Below are 26,313 nucleotides of genomic sequence, written 5' to 3'. Positions count from 1 at the left end.
GCACAATGCTCTTGCAGATGAAGCAATCACTTCCAACACAAGCTGCTGTCTCGCAGCCATTAACTCAATAATCAGACCATTTCCAACACATGTCAGCTTCAGGGACCATTTGCAGAATAGATGCTGAGGTGTCCTAATGGACAAGGAAGCCACAAATGCATCTTCTGGCTGTTTGCATCAGTTATTATGGACAGAAGAGTCAGGCCTAGCATCTCTTATTCTGTGCCATCTCACCTTCATCTAAGTGGCTTAAGCCATTTACAGCTCAGATTGCCCAAAATTATTGCAAAGGACATCACAGCTATCTCCCTTTTAGGCTTAATAGTATAATAGGCTGGCTAGTGTGTGAGTTAACTATTGCTGTTGACTAGACAAAAGCTGCTTGTGTCCAGAGTAAATACCTGATGCCCAGCCAAGAAAAGGGGAGATATTTGCAGAGCCTGGGAAAGCTGCTGGTGAACATATGCTTTGAAGAGCTCCATGACACAGCCACCAAAACCACTGCGAACGTGCTATGCAGACAGACATGAAGGCATTGGCTTGGAACAAAGTCATTAAGATAGCCACAAAATTCACAACTCAATTTGACCAGTGTATAGAAACCAATAAAAATAATAAAAAACCACTAGGATGACTATATTAGATCAAACCAATGACCCATCCACTTCAACCCCTCACTCCTGAGTGCACATTTCCAGCTGCTTTGGTGGAAAATACTCGTAAATCATAGTCACAGAACACCTTATTCAGAACACTTTTCCCCTCACCACTAGCAAACAGGAGCCCAAGAAGAACAGAAGCTGTCCTCAAAAAGATTTTTTTTTAAGCCATCAGTCACATGCATTCCCAACCATACAAAGTCTGAACCATTACATTTTTTTCTTAATGGAAGGAAAAAGGAAATCCTCATCAAACATTTTGTTTCATAGCTTCTTGCAGCAGTGAGTTCCATAGCTGAGCCTTGCAAGTGATTTTCCTTCACTCTTATAGAATCATAGAATAGTTAGGGTTGGAAAGGACCTTAAGATCATCTAGTTCCAACCCCCCTGCCATGGCCCCGGACACCTCACACTAAACCATATCACCCAAGGCCTTGTCCAACCCGACCCTGGACACTGCCAGGGATAGAGCGTTCACAACTTCCCTGGGCAACCCCTTCCAGTGCCTCACCACATTAACAGGAAAGAATTTCCTCCTTATATCCAATCTAAACTTCCCCTGTTTAAGTTTTAACCCGTTACCCCTTGTCCTATCACTACAGTCCCTAATGAATAGTCCATCCCCAGCATCCCTATAGGCCCCCTTCAGATACTGGAAAGCTGCTATGAGGTCTCCACACAGCCTTCTCTTCTCCAGGCTGAACAGCCCAGACTTCCTCAGCCTGTCTTCATACGGGAGGTTCCCTGATCATCCTCGTGGCCTCCTCTGGACTTGTTCCAACAGTTCCATGTCCTTTTTATGTTGAGGACACCAGAACTGCACACAGTACTCCAGGTGATGTCTCATGAGAGCAGAGTAGAGGGGCAGGATCACCTCCTTCGACCTGCTGGTCACGCTCCTTTTGATGCAGCCCAGGATACGGTTGGCTTTCTGGGCTGCGAGTGCACACTGAAACTGGCTCATGTTCATTTTCTCATCAGCCAACACCCCCCAAGTCCTTCTCCACAGGGCTGCTCTGAATCTCTTCTACAGCGTTATGCACCTCTACAGTGCTCCGTACAACAGGGCTCTTGTCCAACTCACTACAGACCCAAAGCAACAACAGTACTAAAGCCACTGGACCAAGAAGTGCCACCTTCCCTTCTCTAAGCTGCCTGATATCCACCACATGCTACTCTCTCTAAAGCAGGCAGTACTAATCTTTCCAATCTTTGCACTCATCAGTGATGGCAGAGGAGTAGAAATACATGGATCCTACTGCCAAGGGATAATTTCAGCATAAATTTGTACTTCTGCTATCATCTCATCCTTCCTGGTGGACATCTCCAGTATACTCCTTTCATGGAGTAGCCCTCCCTCTCTTCTATGCAACGTCCTCTCCAACATCTCTGTTCTGTTTCCATTCCAGCCATTTCCCAAATTTGTGCCGAGTTTTTTTTTGTTTTAATTGCTCTCAATATGTCACTCTGTATTACTCAACCACAGATTTATTTAAACGTGTCAATGCTGTTGCTTAGCAGATCCGACTGTGCTTTACAATTTCAGCCTGCTTCAGAAATCACGTGTGCACCTTCCCAGTGCTCCCCAGCATGTCTGGATCATCAGGAAGTTTAAGGACAATCTGAGTAAGTCCAAGGACAATCTGAGTAAGTCCGACTCTAGAGGCAGTCCATTGGCCTGCCTAGGAAAGCTTCACTTAAAAATAACAACCCACCACCAAAAACAAACTGTGAAAAACAGGAATTCTGCCAAAAAGCCCACCCAATTTTTCTTTTCCATTAGGAAGCAGTATCAGGTGTTACTTGTCTTCCATTTTCTACCTTATACTCATGAGCTTCAATAGGAGCCCGTCAAGTAAATGATCATCAAGAGCTTTGTAAAGGATCCTAAGGCAGAGATAATATGGGCTGTCCCCAAGGAGCAAGCTAATTTTAGGTAATGGCCTTCCATCACCCTATAAAAGGCCTGGAACACCCAGGTGAGGTCATGTTCTGACCTTTGAAATTAGACTTGGGTCTTTGCTGAGAGAGAGAAGATAATGTGCAACTACATCACATACCCAGTATCTTCTGCTTGGGCTTTTCAAGCTCTCCAACCAGCAATAGTGTAGGTTTAGTCACCGCCCCCATGGATGTCAACTTGCACATTCACAGCCGAGTGACTGGAGTGCCTAATGGCTCCATGCAGCACCAGCAAGCTCCACACACAAATTCAGTGAGAGGCAGAAGCTGTCCCACAATGCTGATGAAAGGACCTAAGCAGAACCTAGGAAATGTCACTGTTCTGCAGTCCACTGAAGCAGAATCAATGCAGGCAAATTGCCCAAGAACACACCAAAACCTGCTGTACAACCACTAACAGGTACCAAGTTTTCTGTACATAGAATCATAGAATAAACTAGGCTGGAAGAAACCTTTAAAATCACCATGCCTGACCTTTACCCCAGAACTACCAAGTCCACCACTAAATGGTGCCACTAAGGGCATCTACATTTTTTTTGGAACACTTCCAGCGACAGTGACTCCACCACTGCCTGGGCAGCCTGTTCCAATGCCTGAGCACTCTTTCTGTGAAGAAATTGTTCCTAATACCCAGTCTCAGCCTCCCCTGGTGCAGCTTGAGGTCGTTACATCTTGTCCTATCACTTGTTACCTGAGAAAAAGAGACCAGCTACATCCTCTCTCCATCCTCTTTTCAGGAAGTGAGTGAAATTCACCCAGGGCTCAAACCGTGAGGTCATCTCCTTGGGCTTGTCTCCACTTGAGACATATTTCACATAACTGACCTTGTCTTCTGCCCCAGAATCTCCAGCTCAGTCACCACCCTGCATCCCTCCAAGCCAGGCTGGTTTAGGAGGAATTAAATCCCATAAACTGATGCTATCAAGACAATCTCCAGCAGCTGCTAATTCCAGATTTGGACTGCAAATCATACCCAGGAAAACAGGTTCACAACCCTGGAACTGATACCACAACATGAGACAGCCCAACTGAAGACAATACTTGCAGCAAGACCTGTCAGAATGGCTGCTGACAGGTTTCCAAAAATAAACCAGTTCCCCTTCTGCAATGCCTGATGTCCGTTTACTTACATCCACCTAAAAATAGCCCTTCCCTTTGGATCAAGGAAGAGAGCTGACAGAAGTGAAAGACGCTCATCACTCCACACTCACACAAAACTAAAGGAGATAAAACACTTTTAAAATGCAACATAAGGAACAATCCCACACTGGCCCCCAACACAGCCAGCTGGATGGGCCTAATGATTCTCCTCCAGCAACAGCTGTGATTGAGTTTATTTCCATTTTGTGCGATTAAAAAAGGAAGAGACAGATAAAAGGGAGAACAAAAAGTCCAAGATTTCAAAAGGCACTAAAAATAAAACAGTTTGCATTCACTTGGCAGCCTACCTTGACACTGTTTTTATATGATAGCCAAGCAGTCCTTAATAACCCAAAAGGGAGAGACGCAAGTGATTTACAGGAAGGGGAACCAAAGCACAGAAATGTTGAAATACCAACCCAATCATCAACAGAATTAGCAGCAGTAGCAGGTTGAAAAGGCAGGTGTTCCTGACACACCTTCCTATATTCATGCTATAAGATCCTTCTCTATTTATTCTTCATGGAGCCAACATAATTGTTTCCATTGCCTGGCAAACGTAAATCAATGCTGAAGAGTTCAGCGACTCCTTACGAGGAGTTACAGTCCATTTAGCTGATAAAAGTTAACTGGTTTTCAGAGCCTGTTCACACCTCACAGGGAAAAGGCATTTTTTCAAAATTCCAACATACAAGTTTAGCAGCAGGATGCTGGAAATTAATCCCTTTATTTAAACACTAACAACTTTAAGTGTCTCTAAGCAATTGTAAAGCCTTTATTAGCTAAGGCAACGAAAGCCTGCGAGCAGCCAAGTCAAGATGAAGCCAAAGTTATCTGCAGTCAGTTTCCAAGCATTAACTGTGACAACACAAACTCGCTCTTGAGAGTATTTGTATCTGAGAGGCAGGAATAAAGAGGACAGCAACACAACTGGAAAGGCTCCACTTGCCCAGCTGTCATCTTGCTGCCGGCAGAAGTTCTGTGGGCAGAGTTGGATGCAGCAAATCCTCCTGGAAGCCATTTCTGTGGTCATGAAGGGCAGGAAGGTGACTGGGAACAGCCCAGCTGTATTGTGGGCAAACCATACCTCACCAATCTGATTGTCTTCTGTAACCAAGGGACTGGCTTGGTAGATGAGTGTAGAGCAGTTGATGTTGGATGACCTCGACATGAGCAAGTTCTTTCATGTAGTCTCTTATGACTGGAAATACGGGGGAAAGAAATGACTGGAACAGGAGCCCAGGGAGGTGACAAGCTCTCCACCACACTGACCGCCAACTCAACTGGTCAAAGGCTTGAGCAACCTCATCTACCCTCATCTACCCTAGCTTTACTCAGACCAAGATATTGGATTAGAGACCTCTAGAGGTTTCTTCCAACCTGATTTGTTCTATGATTCAAAAAAAATGACAAAGAGAAGGTGGAAGTCTTTCCTGGAGATATCTGAACTAGATAAAGCTGTAATGTGTCATAAAAACAGCTCTGCAAGCTTTTCCTTGAACAGGTGACTTGGCAACAGGGAGATTTCTCCCAGCACACCATGCTTCCTTCCCTCTAACATTTACAGCTTGACAGAGGAATACATACAATTAAGACACATGTACCACTTTCACATTAAAATTTGAGGTGTTTCAGTGGTGTCATAAGACTTAATACCTGTAGAAGGTGATAGAACATCCATGAGAGCAACACTGTGAGATTAAATGGGTTGGGCTGACACTAAAAGGCATTTTAAGAGGCATTCTTTTAAGGATTCCTCTGCTCCCACCTCCCTGCTCAACCACTACATAATCATTTCTGCAAATCCTTTCATGTATCCAACATGCATCCCAGACTGGATCCCATCTGGTTGCTTTAGTGGGAGGATAAAAGGACTAGATGCTGTCTTCTAATTCAAGGCGTCACCAGGTTTGTGATTTTTTTTTTAGAAATGTCTTCTGTTGTTACTGGAAAGTGTAACTATCGAGTTTACCAGAGTCAAAAACTCCTCTCAGGTTCACTTTCCTTTCAGCTTCCTAAGAGCTGTCTTGCCAAAATCCATAGAGAACAAAAATCTATAGTTCCTCGTAAACACATCTTGAAATGGTATCAAGCGCGGAGCACAAGTCTTCACCTTTAATATGGTCTTGTAAGGCACACAAGCCAAGAAAGAAAAAACCCGCTAAAACCGTAAGTTACTGTTTTTGCTGACCAGGATTACCTGACTTAGTGAGTATCAGCAGCCTTCAAGGACACGGTATAACACACCTGAGTGGAAATCACAAATGCTGGATGCAGTTCCCTTAAATCCTCTAAGCCTCTGCTTCTCTGCTGTAAAAGCCATTTAAGTGCTGATAAACTCACTTTTAGATTATTTTCATAAAACTGAAGGTCAGCAAAAGATTTGTTAATTAAGACTGCCACATAATTCTCAGTCTGATGCATAACTCAAGCCTACTCAACTGAACAGACTGGGACGTAAAGGGATGTGCTACCTATTTGAGGTGTGATGTGCCCCGTGAGGTCACCAGCCTTGGTGACAGATTTCTCAGAGCCACATCTTGCAGCAGTATGTGCTTTGCAGCTTCTCCAAGCTCTAGCTACCCTGCTGTAAGCACCTGTATCCCTCTGCAAACACTGGCCATGTTTAGTTCACCTGCTGAGAAGTTGCCTCTTGCTAAAGGGTGGCTTTGCAGATGAAGTAAGCACTTGCACTCATCACACGAGATGTGCTCCAGCCCAGAGAGCATCCTCATGACTTCCTCTGGACTTGCTCCAACAGCTCCATGTCCTTCTTATGTTGGGACCCCAGAGCTGGATGCAGGACTGCAGGAGGGGTGTCACAAGAGTGGAGTAGAGGGGGAGCTGGTCACACTTGGTGATGCAGCCTAGGACATGGCTAGCTTTCTGGGCTGCACACACATGCTATAGGTCATGTTGAGCTTCTTGTCAACCAACACCTCCAAGTTTTCCCCAGGTCTGCTCTCAATCCAGTGTCTGCTCACCCTGTATTTGCATCTAAATTCTCCTGTCTGTCTCCAAAGTAAATCTGAAGAAAAAACACCAATCTTGGCCAAAATAAAGTCTCAGATACAGGGAGGTCATTCTAAGATGAACCAGCGGAGGGCAACCATACACACACACACACAACAGCCAGCATTCTATTGCCTGATACAGGAGCAAAAAAAGCACTTTCTTCCTGCTTCCAAACGTCAGAAGAATTTTTATTTTACCTTTCCCATTGTGCCTTATTTATGTCTATGCCCCTCCCTGTGGCATTTAAACCGCATTCCCAATAGCAGAATATATTCACCTGAAACTAGGCAAAAGAAAACCTAAAATCTTCAGTTCCCCTACCCAGCAGCAGTTCTGCTCTTCAATCTGTCAGTAAGAGCAACCTGCCAGGCCACCACAAGCAAGCCACACAGCAGAAAAGCAACACCTTCACCCTTGCATTTCAGCATATAGCCACATGGACAAGATCACAGGAAGAGTTTCACCACCTTTTTTTTCAGACGCAAGGCTTGAGAGATAAGGGGCTACTTGAATTATGCACTAAGACAAAACAGCAGCTGCAATCCAGCAGGAACAGATCTGCACCTGGCAGGTCTTCAACAAACAAAATTCTTACCCAGCTAAGCAATATGTGCAGTATATAGAGGAGAAGGCAGATGAAGGCTGTGTGAGTCCTATGCCATGCAGACAAGCCATGATACTTCTAATTCACAGAAGGCAGGAATGATGCATCCCCTTTGGATGGCAGCTTCTTCCATGCTATCTGGAGACAAAAGGCTAAAGCAACCTACTGTCTTCAGAGGCCTGATCAAACAGCAAGCCACATCAAACGATGCTTTAGGAACAGGTAATCCGATAGTTTCAGCTGAGAATTGTTTTGGTACAAAGACAAGTTGAACACTGATAATCCACAAGTCCAACCCAAGTAGATCTTAAATAAATAAGAAACAAACACACTCCTTTTCCTTCACCACTCAAGCAAGCTCCTTCCACAGCCCAACCAAGCGTGTCTGCACTGCTGCCAGCCCAGAGCAAGCAGAGCAATGCTGCTTCGCATGCCACTGCCCTAACTTCATCAGCTGAACTGATAACCCCCTGAGCTTGTCAAGACAAGTCAGTTGCTCTACATGCCGCTAACCTGAGGAGAATACATCAGTCACAGCTGGTAATTTGGGCACTGGAAGCAAGGAAACTGCTTGCGAACTGGCTATAAATAGCAAAGGGACTGGGGATATTTTCTCCCTCTCATGTACTGCCTGCCTGCCCTGCTCACACAAACCCTTCAGAGCCCTGCACCAATCTCCTCTGATGCTCTCATGATTCAAAATAAGAAGGAGATGGAGGTGAAAGGGTTTGTTCAGGAGAGCCCAACCACAACTTTAATACTTTGGGCAGGATATCCTGCAAGCAATGCCATTCCTCAGTACTTAGCTGGAAAACCCAAGGAAAGGCACATGTCTGTGGGAGAAGCAGGAGGTGACTCAACTCTTCACCTCCTCCTTTCTCCCAGTCTACATTTCAACAGCACAGAGCATTGCTATTATGGGAGTGAGACACAGGGACTCACTGGGTACATGAAACAGAAAGTCAACAACCCAATCAACTCTAATTTCTTCATCATCATTATGTTCTGTTGCAAAAGTCACTTGAAGATCTCAGCTAATCTGGGACGCTGTTGCAACATCGCCTGTGAAAATGTTGTTGATAAACAATTATTAAGGAAACAAAGAAAAAATAGGCAAAGAGAAAACAGTGCTTCTCCTCTGCCCTCCAAAGGATCTTTCTGCAATCAAACATGATTTGGCCACAAGGGTTTTCGTTGGCAAAGTTTCATAGCATCATAGAATGGTTTGGGTTGGAAGAGAACTTAAAGCTCATCTAGCTCCAATCCCCCTGCCATGGGCAGGGACACCTTCCACTAGACCAGGCTGCTCCAAGCCCCATCCAACCTGGCCTTGAACACTGCCAGGGATGGGGCAGCCACAGCTTCTCTGGGCAACCTGTGCCAGGGCCTCACCACCCTCACAGGGAAGAACTTCTGCCTAAGAGCTCATCTCAATCTCTCCCCCCTGTCAGGTTAAAGCCATTCCCCCTTGTCCTGTCCCTACAGGCCCTTGTCAAAAGCCCCTCTCCAGATTTCTTGTCCCTCCCTTTAGGCACTGGAAGCTGCTCTAAGGTCTCCCTGGAGCCTTCACTTCTCCAGGCTGAACAAGCCCAGCTCTCTCAGCCCGTCTCCATAGCAGAGCTGCTCCAGTCCTCAGAGCATGTTCGGGGCCTCCTCTGGAGTCACTCCAACAGCTCTGCATCACACATTGGCCTGTATGTTGTTCACAGCACCCAAAACACTGTCTCACAGCACTCCCTCACTGAGTGCCTGCAAATCACTGTGACTTTCCAGCCGGGGCTGGTTTTCAGTATCGCTGTCACTGGAAACAGGGTAAAGAGGAGCTCTTAACTTTCTCACCTTCCTGAACACCACGGCCACAGTGACTTGCATTGTGGGTTTCGTTCCTGGTTGTGCAGACATCTGTCCCACAGTCAGGGACCGTGTGGGTCAATGGCAGCAAGCTGAGGCCACTGTTGGGTGGGTTACACCCTGGGCAAGTGAATCCCAGTACCCAGGAGCATCCCCTTGCATGTCAGTGACCAGGCTCCCAACCCTCAGCTGAGCACCTCGGAGCCTTCACAGCCCATGGCTGGGAAAGGACTGGGAATCCTGATGTTATGCTAGATCACAGCATTCAATAAGAAATAAATACCCATGAAACACATGGGAAGGGTTATTGCTTCAGAATGTCTAAAAGAAGACATTGAAGTAACAGGGAACTTCCCACTTTTTGAGAGGATAATACAAACCAGCAGAGCAGAAAGAAATCCAAAACATCATTTATCAAACCAGCAACAGAATTTTCTCTAAAGGAGATTTCACAACAAGGATGCTTTTGGCATAGGTGGATCCATGGCAAAACAATGATGCAATGCAAAGGATACACGATAGTTTCTTTGTGCAAAGTGCTGAAAAGCTTTCAGAAGCTTTATAAAATTAGAGCTGCTTATGTTTAACAGCTAAAATGAAAAGGTGGGGAGGGAGTTCTTCCCCTGTGCAGTTCTCTAGTAGCAGAGCTTATGATTGTACTCAGCGGGAAACATGCTACTCATCGAGAACTCTCAGCACCTCCCCTCCTGCTGAGCCGCAGGCACAAGGGAAGCTCAGCAATTTGCAGAATTGGGTCCTTGCTTTTGTTCCTCTCGCCTCTCTCCCTTCCCACGTACTCTCCATCCTCCCTTTGACACAAACAGATGGAAAGACCGACGATAACACGCCAATTAGGTTATTTGAAGCCTTGCTAGTAGCTACTCTAAATGCAGGCACATGAAGCAGCAGGATTCTGCTGGTGACATTTGGACCACAAATGAAGTCCCCTAGAGTAATAAACAATCAGGTAAAGAAATCTGGAAAGAAATTACCCAGCACACCTTGTCTTCTTGGCCCCCATGAGATCCATATAAAATGTGTTAATGCATCTGATTATGATCTAAATTACGTACAGAGGCTCCTGCCAAGCCCTCTGTGAAGTTTCTTTATTGTTAAGTTGGAAGCTGCTTAAGAATGGTCCAGTCATCATGTTTCAAATTAGATTTGGGGGAAAAACATTTTCCTACTTTAATGCTGGCTCAGAAAACGGGTTTGTGGGAGAAGGTCGATACGTGTTTTTTCTCTGCTGGAAAAAGAGCAGGTGAAGTGGTGACAGAAGAGCCACTCTATTACCTTGTATTGCAACCTGACCTACATGGATTTACTGTCCGCTGACGTGCCAGAAAACAGCTGGGGCTTCAGCTGGCTTTCTAGAGGTGGGGTTTTTTTCCCCAAAAGAAGGGCATAAACGCCAAGGTGTTCCCATGCACACATTCCACAGACCATAAAAGTTTGAAATAAAGGGTTTCTTAAAATGAAGTTTGATGAGAATGGCTTGCAGAACAGCACATGAGACTTGCACCATGCCTGTAAGGGCTGCCTGAGCTGTTGCTTACTCTGCCAGCAAATCACTGTGTGCTTGGAGGCAGGTCAGGAAGCTGGTTATCTCCCTGGTATGCTGTGCTAACACTGGAGCTCAAAAAAAAGATATGTATAGATACACACCTCCCACGTATATATTCAATACATATAAGTTTGGGAGGGTACCTACAGTTTTAGCCCTGAGGCCTAACAACATCACTTGTAGTGAAAACTCCACCAACTTAACCTGTTTTATTTTCTGCTGGTGTCTGACTAAGCCTTCACCACCTTGATCAGCATCTCCTCTCTACCGCATTGCTGGTTTCCCAAGTCAGAAGCAGAGCTGAGGTCACCTTGCTCAGAAGAGCTGTTTTTTTAAAAGAAGAGTCCTCATTTATTAAGTCCTTCATCTATTATCTCTGCCCTTCCAAACACATAGCTGTGGCAGCAACTGTATTAATTCAAATCAAGCAGGGGCCTATGGAAGAGAGTTAACATATAGTAGTGCTTACATACTAATTTTCCTCTATATATGCATAGAAAACATACACATACATACATTTATATAAATATATATAAATATATATATGCACCAGACAGCTGTCTGCACTTCGCCTCAAGGTCCTCAGCTCATCTTCGGTACAGAGCTCAATTTCATATTCATCACTCCAGTACCCGGCATAACAGGCATTTTAAGGAATCAACCACACCCAACCCTCTGGTATGTCAAGATGGTCACTTGATATGCACAAGAGCACTATCACTCCACAGGGTGACATGAGAAGTTAAGCATCAGAAATCCTTTTTTGTTCGTGGAGTGTATGCTAGAGCCTGTATTCAGCTGTAGCAGCTTCGCTTCTTCCTTCGAACACCTCGAGCTGGGCAGCAAGGAAAACAAAATGCAGATACTGAGGCAGATGTGAAGCCTAAATGTTGAACTGCAACACCCTTGGGCTATCTTAGCACTCATTCCTGAAATGAAAGGCTGAGAACTGGGCTTGTTCAGCCTGGAGAAGAGAAGGCTCCACTGAGACCCCAGAGCAGCTTCCAGTGCCTAAAGGGGACAATAAAAAGCTGGAGAGGGGCTTTTGACAGGGATAAGACAAGGGGAAATGGCTTTAAACTCACAGAGGGGTAATTTGGATGAGCTCTTAGGCAGAAGTTCTTCCCTGTGAGGGTGGTGAGGCCCTGCACAGGTTGCCCAGAGAAGCTGTGGCTGCCCCATCCCTGGCAGTGTTCAAGGCCAGGCTGGACAGGGCTTTGTGCACCCTGGTCTAGTGGAAGGTGTCCCAACCTCTTGCAGGGGGTTGGAACTGGATGAGCTTTAAGGTCCCTTCCAGCCCAAACCATTCTGTGACTCTATTAAAACAGCTTGGCAACAAGGCAATTATGGCAGTGACCAATGCTCCTGCCTGTGGTGAAATGCAGCACAGACATAAAGAGCGAACTCTGGAGTTAGCACATGTAAAACTCGGCCTGAGTGAGACCTTGTTATCAGCAGATCTGCAGGAAACTGGGGATCAGAACTACCATTTCTAGCCACTGCGGTAATGTAGTGGTTTAAACACCCAAAAAAAATGCTTTAATGTAGGATCACAGACTGGATCTCAGCCAGACAACAGCACTGCTTTAAAAGGAAGTATTTATCTCCGCAAAACACTTACTAAACAACATGCTAGGTGCTTGAAAACAAAGCCTTAGCTAGACAACCAGTTTTTAACCTGAAATTCTGCATGTTGGCATTCTCTTCTGCTACAGGTAAAACAGATTCACACCCACAGCATGCTCATTTTCTCTTTTTCTCTCTTTTTAAGAAAAAAAGGAATTTTCTCTTTCAGTTTAACTTTGAGGCACGAAGGAAGACCACAGCCTGGCCTCAAAGACATGAGATCTTTTGAACTCAAAGTCAGCAAGCTCTCACAGGAGCTGATCTCAAGGGCTGCTCTGGAATAAATCAAAAAGGATTTACTCTTTCACTTGAACTAAGGAGGGGAAAAACCCAGCCTAAACATACAGATATGTGGCTGGGGGTGGGAGAAAGATAACTGGTAAATAAAAATAAAGACAACAAAAGAGGGCCATTATGGCTTTATTGCCATGATTCCATAAACTAAACACCATCCTGCATGGTTGGATTTCCTGCAGGAAATCACCAGTACAGTTGCTAAGTCTGCTGGAAGCAGTTCAACCCAAGTATATACGGAGCAGATGCTCCAAACATGACACACAAGGACACAGCTCTCCTGGAGAAATCTTTTGACACCAAGTCAAAACAGAGACTTGAACTGGTCATGTGTCATTAGAGAGACAGCTGTGATTTTCTCACAGATCAGTAGAGTTTGAGGCCAAAAGGGACCTTGAGAGCACCTAGTCTGCTTCTTGCTGCATCACAGGCCATTACTTTTCATCCAAGTTTTCCTACGAGCAGTAGTTAAGCTCTGGCAGCCAAATCCCAACCTGAACAACCGCTGTGTCTCACAGTAACAATCTACATGCTACTTCTACTCAAAAACCTGGGCTGCTAGAGTAGCTCCGCATAGGATGCGACTGCCTCTTGAGCCCATGGTTCCCTCTGCAAGAAAATGCTGCTCCCTGGCAGAGGCAAAAATGACTTCAAGCTTCAGTCACTTCACACCTAACACCTTTGCTCAAGACCAAATTCATCAGGAGTTTTGACAATACTCTGGAGTTTGCCTGATGGAGCTCAGCACAGAACATAAAATCACATCCTCTGGCTTCATTACAGGAGTGAGAGGGAAACTGGAGGAGCAATGTGCTGCTGGCAGCAATCTCAGCCTCTGCAGTGAGATTGCCTGTGGTTCCCAATCTGCCACACACCCCCACAATAGCTGCGCATCAGCACCCATGGACTAATCTTTACATGGTGAACCTACCTTGGTTACAAAGCGTTTCAGAATGAGAGTCTGCCCAATTAAGGACAGTAAAGAATGAAAATTTCAAGATCACGCCTACTGTTTCAGAGCCCAACTCCCCCTCTGAGCTGTGTGCAGGGCTTGGATCATGAGGCACCCAGACACTGAGATGGTGAGCTTAGACCATTAGTGACATTTACCACTGCTTTTAAAATCAGAGCTTAAACTGCTGAAATTAGAATATTGTGAAATGCCACTTCTTTGCCCGCAGTTCTGCCAACTGAATTGGCTAAAACTAAAATAGAGGAGTTGATAGCTAAAAAAATACGTAAAGATCTTGATTAAGACTCCATGAGGGACACTGTACTGGCACTGCCCAATTTTAGTAAGCTTTCCCCATCTCACCGTTACTTAAACTTGACTATAGAGAGAAGAAAGAGAGTTGCTAGAAAAGTAGAGAGATGTTTTGGGAGAATGCATTAAAATACAAGGGAAGATGCAATGTAATGCCAGGCATGGGGCAGAGGGATACAGCAGGGCTTGTTTGTGCTTTACCTTCTGTTCCTTGGCTCAGACCTGCTCACATGTGGAATCCTTCACTATTTTTCTTTCTCAGTGTTGATCTCAAGGGTTCTTCTCCTGTTTAATATAAAAACACAAACAAAACCACATGTACTTAAAAAACATATTACCCATCGCCTAGAGGCATCATGCAAGAGAGGCTGCCTATTAGCACACTGGATAAAAAAAATCCTTCCATACCAACTCCAAACAGATGACAGATTCACAACATAGAATAGTTTGGGTTGGAAGGAACCTTAAAGCTCACAAAGTTCCAACCCCCAGGCACAGGCAGGGACACCTTGCACTAGACCAGGTTTCTCCAAGCCCCGTCCAACCTGGCCTTGAACACTGCCAGGGATGGGGCAGCCACAGCTTCTCTGGGCGACCTGTACCAGAGCCTCACCACCCTCACAGGGAAAAATGTCTTCCCAAGATTCATCTCAATCTCCCCTCTGTGAGTTTAAAGCCATTCTCCCTTGTTCTGTCCCTACCAGCCCTTGTCAAAAGCCCCTCTCCAGCTTTCTTGTCCCTCCCTTTAGGCACTGGAAGCTGCTCTAAGGTCTCTGTGGAGCCTTCTCTTCTCCAGGCTGAACAAGCCCAGCTCTCTCATCCTGTCTCCACAGCAGAGAAGCTCCAGCTCTCTAAGCATCATGCTCCAGACCTCTGATCAATCATATAAGGCCAACATAATTGGCCTTAATCTCCCAAAGGCTTGACAATCTGGGCTGCTGGGGAGTACTGGAGCTGAAGGACACAAGCGGAGCAGACAGATATAGGCCCAGGGCAAAGGATACCTCCTTGGCTACTATGATGCCTAGAGCAGTAAGGCACATCCTCAGCATGGCAGAGGAGTACAGGGCATCCATAATAAAAAGCAAACTAGCCAAAATCCTCCAAAGTTTTGATGACCTCGGGTCCTGGTCCTGCGCCCCTTCCACTGCAGGAACATCACGATAATGAACTCTCAACCTTCCCCACTTGAATTCAACCCTTTATAAGGGCAGTCTGCACACTTACAGAGACAGCCAGGTCCAAAAGGACATGAAAAATGCTCTTGATTGTCAGTCCTACTGCTGACTTGCTCAGCTACCTTCACTCCACCAAACTCCTGACCCATTACCTGAAACCAGCAAGGAGGATACGTTGCTTTGTACAAGCCAGTACAATCCACAGCAGCAGAACTGCAGTGGGAAATGATCAGCATGCTTTACAGACACTGCTGCTGTAGACACCCCTCTAAATGAGCAGCCTGGAGAAGGGATGTTTCAAATCCTTTGTAGCTAAATGGGATGAGATAGGGGTCGCCGGCTTCACAGCTCAAAGCCAGCTTGCAGGCATTCTCAGCTCCCTTCACAGACTACATTCCCACTATAACACCTGGCCACTGACAGCTGTCCAGTCACATGCATCTGACCATTTCCCACAAAAAAAAAAAGAAAATAAAATAATCCACTACATTGTTCCACAAGTGCCAAGGTTGAAGAGGACCATTCAGCCATTCAGTCTGACCTGTTGCATGACACTCCACACACCAGCTCCAGCCTCAAGCCCAGTAAGTCACCATGATTTTTTATCCAAGCTTTTTCCCTTGCTCAAATCCTCTTTCAGACATGCTTCTGCTGCAAACAACTGTCTGATCTCAGCAGCAAAACATACAGAAAAGTGAAACAAACTAAAATACTTTTTAACTGAAGTCCAAGGCTTTGTGACTGTCATTCAGTGGGTGATGCCTCTGCTGCAGGTAGCATTTTCTTTTGTTTCAGAACAAAAAGTGCCACGCATCTGGGCCATCCACATCCTGCCTTCATCCTCCTACACAGCCTTTTGGACAGTTTTGGCAGCCAGTACAAGGAAAGTGTCTCAAGCCTCCCTCTTCCCACCCCTACTCTTACTAATGTGTTCCATACTCACAGCCTTTCGCACAGTCCCAGCTCTGCACTGCTCCCAGCAGGGAGCTGCTGCTGGTCCTCAGGGGCTGATTATGGGCTCTAGTGACAAGGCTGGCAGCTGCTTATGAAGGCTGCTTCCAGCCTTTCCACTTCTACTGGCAAAATGCTTCCCAAGTGCCTACATCTCTGGGCTACAAAGAAGGAAGCGTATTGCGAATGCAGTTCTCCTCTCCCTTGGCAGGCTCCAGAATGTGGCACGTTTCCATCTGCACAAGGCTACAAGATGTTTGCAGAAAGGAGAACTAAGAGCCACGACCCCCCTACCCCTCGCTCCTTCCTGGACTGCAAAGCTTTCTTGAGCTCTTTAGAAATCACGAGTGAAGATATTACTCAACAGCCCCAGATGAGGATTTCATTTCAACATGCCCTGCAAAACACACGCTTCAGTGCTCATCCATACTTTGCAATCCACATCTGCACACATCCCTCGCTGGCCCTTTGAGGTCTGGAAATGTTTTATCCCAAGCTCTGGATGCATACAGTTTACAGAATAAAAACACACATTGGTTACGGCTATATTTTTTTTCAAAGTCAGATTATCCTGGGGCCCTGAAACCCTGGACACACAGGGCAAAGGACCCAAGTCAGAGCACCTGAAAAGAAGACACCCAAATTTGCATTAGCCAAATGAAGCAATCTCCTGAGAGCTCAGGGGTTTTAAATAAAGGCATAATTCTAACATAAGCTCTGAAAAACATTAGGGTGCTCCTGAAATAAATGCTTCCTTATGCTAAAAGCAAAGCCCCTTCTTTAATAAACACAGTGCAACTTAATATAAAAATTACAACATATATTAATGACAGTGATCAGAATATAATACTAACAGCAATAATAGCGCACCAGCACAGGCTCACCCGAAAAGAAAGGTTTCTCCATACTCCCCATCAGAGAAGTCGTGACAAGTAGCTGTTATGACTTCATTTCATTTTTTTATTAGTTTTTACAAGCTAGCTATACTAAAAGGTTGCACCAGTAACTTAAACTGCAGTTGTCAGCAGAAGTGAAGGACATCATGGGATACATTTTATTCTCGCTCTTTTATTGCTTGGCTCCATGTAGTGATTCAAGCAGCTTAAGGATTGTAGAGGTACTGTCACAACAATATTGGGCCCTTAGCAAGCTGCCATTTAAAAAGAGACCAAAACCCCACAGCCTTTAAGGAAGTGGCTGGACCAGCAGAAGCTGCTCAAGAGTCAATAACCGCTGATTGCTACCCTCATGGGGACGTGCTCTTTCTGCAACGTTATTCTTAACTTGACAGAATGGGAGGTGGCTCTGTAATGTGCAGTAAACGCTGATCTTGGCAGCTCTGCCAAAACACATGCACTTATACATACAGGCATCGTGACTCCCCCTACCATCAGCAGGAGCCAGCAGCACTCTGGCACACATCTGCTATGACACAACGTGCTACTCCACATCCCACAGGTTGAAATCAAGTGTGAGATGGGCTCTCCACGGGATGGAATCAGGATGGACGACATACCCTGCAGGCATTAAAGGAGATCTTACTGCAATTTGCTTCTAAAAAAGCTTCTCCTTTATCTTTACCCCTATACACAAAAATTACCTCCTCTAACGTGTGCTGCGATTGAAACATGGCTCTCCAAGGTGCTGCTGGCACCCATCAGAAGCAGGTTGGCGTGGTCATCTCCTCCAGACCCAGACCCAGGAGACAGAGAGGAGACACCAGGTACCCCTGGGGTGTTTGTTTCACCATGCCCAGTGCTGCCCCATCAATCAAGGGCAGGTAATGCCACCTCCCTGCTGTGCCAACTGCTGAAGGGGATAAGCGGAGGACAGGAGCACAAGGTGGCTGGCACAGATCCAAACCAGGAAACCCTCAAACAGTACTGGCAAAAGGAGAACTGTTTTGAAGATTCCTGAGACAGGAGGCATCTGCTTTCTGTCCAAGCACCACCCCAGGGTTCTGCTGGACTCTTCTCCACACATGATCAAAAAGCAATTTAATTTGCATCAGCTCTTCCTTGAACTTGCACACACAGACCAACCCAACTGCTCTTCCTCAAAAGACCAAGCTGGTAAGAGATGCTGGTTTTCAGCCTCATCCAGCTAGCCCCAAACACCATGGTGCTAGAGGGCAGAAAACATCCCATTGCTGAGATGGCTGCTGGCTGCTTGCCTGGCAGAGGACTTACTTCCAGATCAGATTATGAAAACTAACCTGGAAAAAAAGGCAGGAGGCATTCTTGGTCAAAGCAGTGCATTACTCTGGGCACCAGACAAATCAAATCCTGCTTCCCCATTATTCTGCAGGGTGCCAAGCTTTCCTGAAGTCCCTAAGTGCTACCCACACACCAGCAAGTCATGAAGCATGTGGGCCACCTTACCCCAGGTGTTTGCAGCAAGGGCTCCAATGCCGACAAAGCTCCACTGCAAGAGCATGCAGGGCTGTGCTTTCATCTGCACTGTGGATCCTGATTCAGCAGAGTTAAAATGCAGCTGAACCAGGGTCACTTTGTGCTTGGGCAGGGGCAGCCTTGCTGCCTGTAGATCTTGATGCACTACTGAGTTGCAGCAAGAACCTAACCTACCTTGCCCAAGGCATAAAGCAGTGTTATTTGATACCTCAAAAGTACCTTTACTACTGCCCCTGCAACAAAGATGAGGAACTGATGTTTTAAAGATAATTTGGTTCACCTGCAGAGACAGAAGCTTTAGGACAGCATTATCAACCACAAATTACTCCTGCAAGTCCTCAGCAAGTCACCACTGTCACCTCAGAGATAAAAACTGCCAAATACCATGATCCTAAACCCAGTTGAGATGAAAGAACCACCAAGCAGCTGGGTTGGAAGGAACATTTGAAGATTATCTAGTCCAGACCCCCTGCCACAGGCCGGACCACCCTTCACTAGACCAGGTTGCTTCAAGCCCTTTCCAGCCTGGCCTTGAACACTGCCAGGGATGGGGCAGCCTCAGCTTTTCTCGGCAACTTGTGCCACGGCCTCAGCACTGCTGTTGTAAAAAAAATGTCTTATGTCCAATTTAAACCTACCCATTTCCAGTTTAAAACTACTGCCCCTTGGCTCTGTCCCTACAGGCCTTGTTAAGAAGTCCTTTTCTTTCTTATAAGCCCTTTTCATTATTTTGAAAGGCTGCAAGAATGTTTCCCCAGAGCCTTCTCTTCTCCAGGCTGAACAAACCCAGCTCTCTCAGCCTGTCCCCACAGCAGAGGTGCTCCAGCCCTTGCTCCAACAGCTCCATGTCCTTCTTATATTGGGGCCCCAGGGGACTGGGGTGGTGGTGGTGTCGTCTCACCAGAGTGGAGCAGATAGGGAGAATCCCTTCCCCTGACCTGCTGGTCACGCAGCCCAGGATACAATTGGCCTTCTGGATCACAAGCAGCACACATGTCCGATTTTCACCCAGTGGTATACCCAGGTCCTTCCCCCAGACTGTACTGATACTGGCAATTGCCCTGACCCAGGTACAGACCTTGGTACTTGACGTTTTTGAACTTTGTGATGTTCACACAGGCCCACTCATCAAGCCTAGCATCCTTTCCCTCTATTTTATCAGATGGCAGACGATGCTACACCATAGAGGACTGGAGAATCGGTCATTCTCAACTGCCTACTTGCTGTGGGCCCCTCCATGGGCCCCTCAATGTGTGTGGACCCTGTGCCAGGAAAGCTAAACATTTGTCAGAGCAAGAGGTAAAGATGTCCCTGTGTCAGCCAAACATGCCTTAAAGTCTGTGAAGACAAGCAAAACTTACTTTGCAAAGAATGAACTTCTAAGCAGAGCGATGGCTCTTGTAGCTGCACTTTGGGATTTTTACATTTGGAAGCTTGCTTTTTTTTCTTTACATATTAAAAAATATTTTTTCAGGTCACCTTTGATGCAAAGAATCATCTAAAAAGAGGCGGCTGTCAGATGGTCTCTCAGCAAGGGAGTATCTGTTCCCTGGGCATGGGCTCAGAGCCTTGTGAACTCCCTACACTATCTGCATATTATATGTTTGTACTTCAAGCCCCACAGACACTTCTCTGATGTGTTACCATTTGAGGAGCTGGAGCTCCCAAAGGTCTCTCTCGATCATAGGAATCTGCGTGATGTGACGTATTTCATGTGTAAGGACCTCTCCATCCTTCAAAACAGAAGTTTGTTGTTGCTCTCTTTTTTAAAGATTATTTAAGCTGCTTTTTTTCTTTTTCATGTCACTCCTGTCTTTCATCCTCTGTTATTTTGCTAAGCAAACAGGGTTGCATTTGGCACAGACAGAGCAGAACAACTTCAGAGACAACATTTACCAACATCTGCCGCCACCCCACCATCACACTTCAACTGCGTGCCTCGATGCTGCTGTCCACTGGAGAAAAGCAAGTGACAGACGTCTGCCGCAGAGAGCCTCGATGAGCCTGTATGCATGGAAGAGTAACTTGAAAAAGGAAAAGTCACTTTGGAAAAGTAAAAAGGAAGCTCTGAGCAACCACACTAAGTCATCGAGCTCACCACCAAGTGCTGGAAGATGGAAGAAGTCCAGCATGCAGACTGCTGGAATACATAAAGTAGGGATTAAACATGTCCTTATGTCTCAGCAAAGATGGATACAATTACAACAAGGAAATGTTAATCCTGTACCGCATACCACAGGCAGGGTCAGTGCACTGCATTGCCGTGATGAGGGGCTGGAGGAAGGCAGCAGGAACACAGGCGCAAGGCAGAGCGCGGTATGGCTGACGCAGAGGTGCCCAGGAAGGTTCCTCTGCTCCTCAGGAGTACAGCCTGCTCTCAAACACATGGTCTCCTCCTGGCGTCTCCAGCTCACTGCTCCAACATAAACAAATATGAACTACATCCTCCTGGAAATTAAAACCAGCAGTTCGGATATGCACATGGATCCTGCCCTGCAGGAAGCGGGAATGGACAATTTGCAGCCCCAGGTGGCCTGCAGCAATCCATCTTGGTTGGGGAGGGCCAAAAATGAAACACACAGCAGTAAATAGCATCTTGGAATATTTAACCACATCAGTTTTCTCAGCTCTTTGCTAGCCAGATAAATTTGTCCATTTTGTTTTGCTCATCCCCAAGGTGACCACTGTAATGCTTCTTCCTTTAACTCTTGGTCACAAAAACATCACAATCTGCTTTCATCTCACCCTTTCCCAACAATTATGTCCACTTCTTCCCTATTTTTTCTTCTTTCAAGGCTCTCATCCAGTCTGGTTATTTTCTTCATCTGCCTGTACCAGCATTATTTTTCACATTGTCAGGCATGCTGTTGTGTATCGAAAATTTGTTTCCAGTATGGTTATTTAAGCCCATTCTCCTGCACTAGGGTAGACAAATACTGCAACCTAATACAGAAATATGCCTATGGAGCAGCGGGAAGCAGCGACCAGCTCCACTGTGTGCACACGTGCTGGCTTCTCCCCAAGGGTCTCTCTGCCAAATCTGCTGAGCTGACCATGTTCAGGATGGAGACATGACACAAGATTGGGCAGGAGGCAGTTCTGGCACCCCCATACCTGCAGTACCAAGTGCCATTAAGGAGATGCCAAAATCCAGCAGCAGGTCAGGTAACACAAAACATCAAACAGCTCTTAAATATCAAAGAGCAGAAAGTTTCCCAGGCTAATGCAGGCAACATGTCACATAAACTGGCAACATAACCATCTGGGTCCATTAACTGCACTTGTTCAATAGCATTCGCTGTCTGAATTGTTTATGCCTTGTTTTAGCACAGAGGCCACTCAGCATATTAATACTCTGGAAAAAAACCAACATGTAGAACAGAGCTAGAAGTGAAAGACTGTTTGGGGTGCCCGTTGTTATGCCAAGGTTACAGTGCAGACTGCAATAGGACAAGGCAGAAGGGGTCCAGGGGAGGGCGGGGGGAAGCACAGCAGGAAACCCCAGAGAGCCCTTCGCTAGCTTCCACTTTAATAAACAAAATCAAACAAACAGTGAAATTAAAACCTGTTGTTGCTGAGCAGGGAGAAGGTCAAAGATTTTATGATCCCACTTCAAGAAGGCATTTTAAAAGGCTTGTGAAGACTAGGGATAAACAGCTAGTTTCTACTGCAAACCTGAACAAAACCAGTTAATTTCCCAGAAACAAACTGGAAAATTATTTCCCTCCTGTTCCCTCCCCAAGAGTCAAGTCCAATCCTGCTAGTAGAGGATTAGTTTCTACTGCCTTCTACTTAACCTTTACCTTCAATGACTATGCCAGTCTGGGTTCAGACTTGTAACTGAAAGTTGAACAGGTCAGAGATGCCCTAAAAGCTATTGCTTGCCTGCTGAGTCACTGGAAAGGAAAGAAATTTAAACTAATTTACTGTACAGATGACTAGGAGCCTGCCATCAGACAAGGAAGGGTGAAGCTCACACTGTGTGTCCCCAGCCGCCTACTCCTGAAGCCAAAATGTCCCATTCGTGTCCTATTGCAGGAGACACATTCTTGACCATGTGCCTTCAGATGATCTAGTGACTAAATCCCAACCAAAGACTCCTTTGCCAATGGAGCTGACATGTTGATGCACATGAGGAAGTTTGTACAGAAGTAGGGCTTAGCATAAGACAAGAAAGAATGCACAAGGACGTTCAATGCAGAAACAAGGGTGGATAAGGAAAACAGGACACTTCCTCTGGCACCGTTATCCCTACTGTTTATCAACACAGGGTAAAGAGACAAGAGACAGCATTAGGACTTACTTTGGGGAAGGTAAGGGGGGGTGTCTTTTTTTTCTTCCCCCTCAGGTAACTCATAAAAGAAGACACTTTGCACACGCTTCTTGCGCTCAAGAGGTTTGGGGTAAAAACTGGACCTTCAAATTAAGGTCCTCTGTGGCCGGCTTGTCCCTCCTTACCCAAAGTCATAGCCCACTGCTGGGGACAGCACAAATCCTTTTCACATTAAACCAGTTGTGCAGGACAAAGAATTGGCATGCCAATGGAGGAGCAAATTAGCTGCTTCAAAGAAGAGCAAGAGGCATGTTAGAGTCTGTCTCAGCACAGAAGCCCTTCCCTCTTTAACAGGCAGATAAAACACATAGAAGCAGCAAGAATTCCCTTTCAGAAAACTCTAAGTTTCCAGTCCACTGCAGAAATTCATTCAAAAGGCAACAGTCCAAGCAAGAAATTCTAGCATTTTACTATGCGAAATTACTTTGTTTCACAAAAGCATTTTGCCTTCACAGCAAAAATGATGCTATGGGATTTTGCCTTTAAGAAAGAGAACGAGAACTCCCTTAACTCAACATTACCAAGCTGGTGTCACAGCACAGAACTGTGCTGCCATGAGGTGTTCAGAACCCACTTCCTGACATGGTCTTAATTTTGTGACAGACACTGTACTGATATACATCATTAAGTTTGTGACCATGCCACGGACCCCTTCTGCACAAGCCTCACCCTCTCTGTACCTAAACATTCCCACATGTAAAGCAGAAGTAATTCCCAGTAAACCCAGTTACCCAATTTTAGTTAAAACACAACTTCCAAAGATGAATCCAAGCCCAATGCAAAGAGGTAGCGAATCAATCCCTTCCTGGTAATCTGTTTAACGATTGACTGCAGCCCATGTCTACCTTCCAGTTTCACCTTCGAAAAGGCTGGTCCTCTCCAACAACCTCAGCAGCATCCAGCACCTCTCGCCACAAAAGGGAGTTGTGTTTCAGTCTCTTTCTTGACCCAACAAACACAGGAGGAGATTTAAAAAGTTCAAGTCTAGCTATTTTCTCCCCATTCCAAATACTGCCCTGCTGCTCCTCCTGCATGTTCTCTAGCTTCTCCCATGTCTATTTTAAAATACAGACAGCAGAGCTAAATAAGCTATTCCACCAGTATTTTCACACAGGAAGTTTTGGAAGTAAAAATATCCTTTGTTCCTATTTCCCATGTCCATAGATGGAATTGAACACTTCTTACTGCACCACCACTCTGGGAATCCAAGTGGACTTGGCTGCTCAGTACAACAAGTACCTTTTCATAGTCACTGCTTCTCCAGGGCAGAGCCTCTCAGGCATGGCCCATGCTGCTTGTTCCTCCATGTGCAACTTCACTGCGGGTCATTTCACAAATGATTTGTGGGACTGCAGTTTCCAAGTCATCTGGATTACTCCAAGTCATTTATCATATTCTTGTAACGATTTATTACTCCATCAGTTTTGTGAAGTCCACAGATTTTTTTTCAGCAGTGACTGTGTACTCGATGAAAATCACAAGAACAGCAAGAATGCAGCTATTCCTAAGAACTCCCATGATCATATTTAGAGCGCTACAGCTTTATCACAGCCTTTACATGACTTTTATTTCCTACACTGACAAAAAAAGAGCAGAGACGTGAGCTTACGCTATCTCTGTGACAGCTTTGACATTGCCTAGTCACACAAAACTGAATTTGTTCAGAGCAGCATTTTACCAAGAGCTCAGAGAACTCACTCCTACCCATACGCATAAGATACTACCCTCAATTTCTTCCCACTTTTCAAGAGAAAAATGATTAAGCAGGTGAAGTCATCCTTAAAAAAATTAATCTGCTTATCTACTATCTATCAAATCAAAATAACTTGAACAACTGGAAAAAGTATTTGCCTGAGATTTAAGACAAATACATCCTTCAATGACTCTCACAATTTCCTCTTCCCATCCCCATCCCGTACTTCCATGGGCCTTAATCACCACAGGAACCTTGCTTTGTGCTACCAGCAATGCTTGATTCCATAATTTTAACATGTGCAAAAGCTGTATTAGAAGATCATTAAAGTCCAGAAGCTCTTAGGGCTACTGTGATTCCACCTACCCCAAGTGCTGCATTTTGACACAGGCTTCAGCTTTAAGTCAACTAGGTCGGTTGCCTGTTTATTTTGTTACAGAAGAATCTTACCTATGCACTTACTAATTCCTGCTGGGCAAATTGAGAAGACGAGATGTCTGCTCAACTCAGCCATCCTGCAATTAAAACTTCCCTTTATAAAGGAAGACTGACACAAAATCCTCTGCATTGCCTCACTGCATTTCTTTTTCCTGCAGGTCACTACTACCTCTATGAAAAAGAAAGGTCATTATCCTCACTATCATGCACAACACAAATTGGCCAATGCATCAGCCCAAGCAGCAGGAGCACAGAGAAAACACAAGGCTTCAGGTCCCTGTTCTGCAAACTTCAGTGTACTGAAAAAGGCATGATGTATCAAGTGGAACTTGCAGAGCCTGATCCAGGATGTCTCTTGTGGGGGGAGTTCTGTTTCCTTGGGCCTCCATTTCTACAGGGTTACAGCAATTTGCCTGTCTGCTTCCTGCAGGCACTGACCTCCAGCAGGCTAGAGGTGGGTTCCAGAATATCTGTCCCACACTCTGCATCTCACTGATGCTCTGCCCAAGACTCTGATGTGTGAAACACCGCCCTGAGGTCACTTGCAGCTTAGTTTCTTACAGAAGTAAGATTTGCACAGCTGTGTTTTCTTATACCTCTTCTAAAATCTTCTGAAGCAGTTTCAACCCAGTGAAGCTCTTAAGACATTAAAGTTGTCCTTCTATAAAGGCATGAGCCTCAGAGGCAGGGATGGATCAGGACCAGCAACTTCTGCTAATGTGGGGATGCCGCAGACCTCAATATATCTCTACGTAGATATATTTTACTGTCTTCACCATCATACAGCTATATATACATTTTCGCATACAGGCCCACACAGATAAGACAGGTTCCACTGAACCCCACTAACCCTGCAAACCTAGATCCAGGGCCTCCAAAACCACACACTGCTCTGATAATGGTATTTCTGAAGAGACTGTTTCCAGCAGCTTCCCCCAAATGACATGCTATAACAACAGCAAGGAGAGAGGATCCAGCTCAAGGGTGGTATTCAGCAATGCTTGAGCAATACAGCTTTTCTCCTTCCTCCAACAGCTCCCTCTCCCCTGCTGTTCCCCCACACGTTTCCAAATGGGCTCAACTTTGGTGGATTCTTACGAGAACTGCAAAACAGACATCTGCCAAACATCAAATCATTGCTCCCCAATGCAGGGGCACAGTGACTTAAAATGGTCACCGTGCCCTTATATTTTATTTTTTAATGTAAGAAAGTGTGTATTTTCTCAGTCTTGCTCTCCAAAACAGCTGAAGAGTTTTTGCTAGACTCTTCCCAAAAAGCACATCTCCCAGGAGATAATCAGCTGGAAAGTTATAAGTGAAATAAGGTTTG

The 26,313-nt window shown here is 45.5% G+C and overlaps 1 protein-coding gene across 9 annotated transcripts in view; it reads right to left on the bottom strand.

Moving 5' to 3' along the window:
• The window catches only part of EXTL3 (exostosin like glycosyltransferase 3), a 154,217-nt gene that overhangs the window by 47,862 nt on the left and 80,042 nt on the right, over positions 1-26,313 (bottom strand). For 4 of the 9 annotated variants that reach the window (XM_057427703.1, XM_057427711.1, XM_057427709.1 and 1 more), the window contains one exon: positions 14,181-14,261. The exons of 4 other annotated variants lie outside the window; for them this stretch is intronic. The gene's annotated coding sequence lies outside the window, so the exon portion shown is untranslated. Of the gene's footprint in view, positions 1-14,180; positions 14,265-26,313 lie in introns of all 9 variants that reach the window. One more of the 9 variants, XM_057427704.1, reaches the window with a different exon arrangement.

The sequence above is a fragment of the Pezoporus wallicus genome, unplaced genomic scaffold (assembly GCF_028554395.1).
Source record: "Pezoporus wallicus isolate ANWC-B61680 ecotype Strahan unplaced genomic scaffold, APGP_CSIRO_Pwel_v1 contig_6464, whole genome shotgun sequence".
Classification (NCBI taxonomy): Eukaryota; Metazoa; Chordata; class Aves; order Psittaciformes; family Psittacidae; genus Pezoporus; species Pezoporus wallicus.
The sequence above is the reverse complement of the archived record's forward strand: the minus strand, read 5'-3'. Positions and strand labels throughout refer to the sequence as shown.